Source organism: Octopus bimaculoides, chromosome 4 (assembly GCF_001194135.2).
Source record: "Octopus bimaculoides isolate UCB-OBI-ISO-001 chromosome 4, ASM119413v2, whole genome shotgun sequence".
In the NCBI taxonomy this organism is placed as follows: Eukaryota; Metazoa; Mollusca; class Cephalopoda; order Octopoda; family Octopodidae; genus Octopus; species Octopus bimaculoides.
The window spans coordinates 117,378,737-117,382,269 of NC_068984.1; the positions used below are offsets into that span (position 1 = coordinate 117,378,737).

A 3,533-nucleotide genomic window follows, 5' to 3' on the forward strand; every position below is an offset into this window, starting at 1 on the left:
TCCCCCCTGTGAAAAAGCTTCGACTTTTGAACAAATGAATTCAACCTACTGAGAACAAAAGACAATGCCAAAATGTCTTTAAACTAGTCTTTTCCAACACTGATAATACAACTACCACATGTATGTACCCCAACCCTCAACCATTTTTTTTTTTTTCTGAAGAAGAATTTTAGCCTCATTGCAACAAACGTGGTTTTGCTCTTAATTCCTTTTCTTTTCTAGATAGACATTTTCTCACCAGCTCTGTCCCACTTATTGCCACCCTCTCTTCTATACTGTAAGTATTCATGTAGCTACCCAACAGCAAAAAATCTGTTCTGACTCCCTTCTTTCATACTTTAACCTCTCACCTCCTAATATATAATCTGCCTCTGTCTCTACTGTAGCTCCATTCAGTCAAAGAGGACCTTAATCTTGCAAGTGGCATGGCAACCTCACTAATGCTGGTTACACTGAAAATGCACCCAAGACACTCTGTAAAATGGTTGGTGATGGAGAGAGTATCCAGTTGTAGAAACTATGTCAAAAATAGACAATAGAGCATGACGGAGTCTTCGGACCTGCCAGGTTCAAAGACTGCGTCAGATCATGATGGTCAGATCATGTCAGACGATCAAACCCATACCAGTATGGAAGATGGCTGTTAAAAGATGAAGGTGGCACTATGATAACACACCTCAATCCTTTCTTTTGTATTACTGTTGGTTGTACCTAATTCAACACCATCATCTGGTTAGTTGGTCCCTTTAGCAGAGTTCATAATGTTGAAATTATATGTACTAAACCCTAGCTAATTTCCAAATTATATTTATCCTACTGACATCGATTAGTAAATTCTCTGATGGGACATCACTCTTCTTAATCTGGGGGGAACATGCAAATATCATGGACACCAGCCTTCTGCCTCCTTCTTATGAGTAACTAATAAATTCTATGTTTGATTTCACTAACCATGGGAAGTCAATTCCACCAGCTGACTTGGCATAAGACCAACATTATTAAGAGTTGAGATATAGTCAATTGAATAAACCTCATAAGAAACAAAAAAAAAGTTAAGTAAGGAAACTGGCGCTGCTCTGGGGCCTTGTTCCATTATTATTTGATATTTTATTTCATTATTAATCTGCATTTCAAAATGAAACAACAAATATATAAAAAAAATTAAACAGATTGACTGAAATGCATAAATATATGTATGCATGTATGTATATATATATGTGTGTGTGTGTGTATAAATATATATCTATCATCATCCTCATGATTTAACGTCCAGTTCCATACTGGCATGGATTGGACAGTTTGACAGGAGCTGGCCAGTTGAAGAGCTGCCCAGGCTACATGTCTGTTTTGGCATGGTTTTTGGGCACTGTCTGTGATAGAAACAGCACCATAATGCAAGTCTCTTTGCCAGAAATTTGGAAACGACATGCTGTACTGCTTGACGTTTGTGCCAGAAGCTCCAATACAAACATTTCAGAGTGTTTGGATGTCAATCTGAGGACAGTGCAAAGGATTTGGAAAGAGTTGGATGAGTCTAATGATGATTACGAAGGTACGGCAGTTCAGAAAACTCACTCTCATCATTCTGATAAGAAAAGAACTCCTGAATTTGTTAGCGAGAACCAGGCCATGATTGACAACAATCCTTCCAAGTCAATCAGGTCCATTGCCAGGGACATGGGAGTGCCTGAGTTTCTTATCAGGCAGGTAGTGCATGAAGACGTTTGGCATTCCTCATACAAGATAAGAAAGAATAAATTTTTATCCCAAGTCATCAAGGACAAGAGGAAAGACTGTGCTACAAAGCTTTTGAATAAACTCAAGCATCTCCTCCGACTGAACATGCTTTGGTTTTTCTCAGACAAGAAAAATTTCTGCCAAGATCAGATGGTGAACACACAGGACAACCGTTGGCTTGCCATATCCCTAAAACATGGACCAAGAGTGATAAAAATCAAACATCCAGTCAACACCATGGTGTTTGGAGTGATCACTAATGATGGCGACGTTTTGTTTCCATTCATCTTCCCACACGGCCTCAAACTCAACACGGAGGCCTACATCAAGTACCTGGAGGAGGTGGTGCTGTCCTGGGTCAAGAGGTTAGCTGCTGGAAGACCTTATGTCTGGCAACAGGACCATGCACCATACCACACAAGCAGAACCCAGTCATGGCTGTCTGACAATTTCACTCCTAACATATGGCCACTAACTCCCCAGACTGCAACCCCCTTGATTATTATGTGTGGGGTGCAGATGAGTGAGAGACCAAGAAAGCTTGTAATACCAAAGATAAACTGAAAGCAAGGATTATGGCAGCATACACCAACTTAAACAAGGAGACCATCCATAAGAGTTGCAGGAGATTTTGAAATTGTCTGGAGGCCATGGTTCAAACCAATAGCGATTTTATCGAATAAATTTACTGTTTAGTATTTCAAGATATTTCTATGTAATTTTGGTAAATATATCTGTTAAAATGAGATGTCAGTGTTATTTTCATAACTGAGATGACAGTTTATTCACCACACCCTGTTTATTTCAGCTGTATTTAAAATTAAAGTTTAGGTAGGAAACTTTAAAGTGTGTTACAGTTCTATATTTAAGAGATGAGGAATTATGTACATTATTAACATTTGACAGATATTTGTCCTCATCTTGTTTGTTGTTAACACAATGTGTCGGCTGATATACCCTCCAGCCTTCATCAGGTTCCAAATTTCCTTAAGACACCTGATGAAGGCTGGAGGTTATATCAGCCGACACATTGTGTTAACAACAAACAAGATGAGGACAAATATCTGTCAAATGTAAATACTATAAATAATGAACATTAAAGTGTAGTATCCAAACCATGTTATGGGGATATCCCTTGCAGTGTGCCTGCAAAGCACATTCACCACTTGCGACTACCAGACATCATCCAGGGTACTCTCTTTTACTCTTTTACTTGTTTCAGTTGTTTGACTGCAGCCATGCTGGAGCACCGCCTTTAGTCGAGCAAATCGACCCCAGGACTTATTCTTTGTAAACATAGTACTTATTCCATCAGACTCTTTTGCCGAACCGCTAAGTTACGGGGATGTAAACACACCAGCATCAGTTGTCAAGCGATGTTGAGGGCGAGGGGAACATGGAAAAGTGGATGTTAAAACAATGATGGTGATGATGATGATGACCTTAACATTATTGTAAAGTAATTCATAATAGAGAGATGAAACTAAAGGTGGTAAAGCATCCATTCTACTGTGCCTCCTCACCACTCATGTGTCTCAACTCCCCATAAATTGTGTTGAGTGAAACTTCAGAAAGTATAACGAGAAAGACTATGAAGACATAATTACCAAAACACTCCTGAATTCAGCGTTCTTGTAGGTGTATACCAAAAACTATGTTAGCAGCTGTGAATAATGTGAACAGAAACCTAAAAATAAAAAAAAATGAGTGAAGGAAAAATATAATTAATTAATGATATAAATATGTGTGTATACATACATACTTAAATATATATTTATATATATATATATATATAT

At 38.3% G+C, this 3,533-nt stretch overlaps 1 protein-coding gene across 4 annotated transcripts in view; it reads right to left on the bottom strand.

Moving 5' to 3' along the window:
* Window positions 1-3,533, bottom strand: part of LOC106881662 (uncharacterized) — a 109,127-nt gene that overhangs the window by 26,654 nt on the left and 78,940 nt on the right. For all 4 annotated transcript variants that reach the window (XM_052967383.1, XM_052967382.1, XM_052967384.1 and 1 more), the window contains one exon: window positions 3,345-3,424. The gene's annotated coding sequence lies outside the window, so the exon portion shown is untranslated. The remainder of the gene's footprint in view (window positions 1-3,344; window positions 3,425-3,533) is intronic.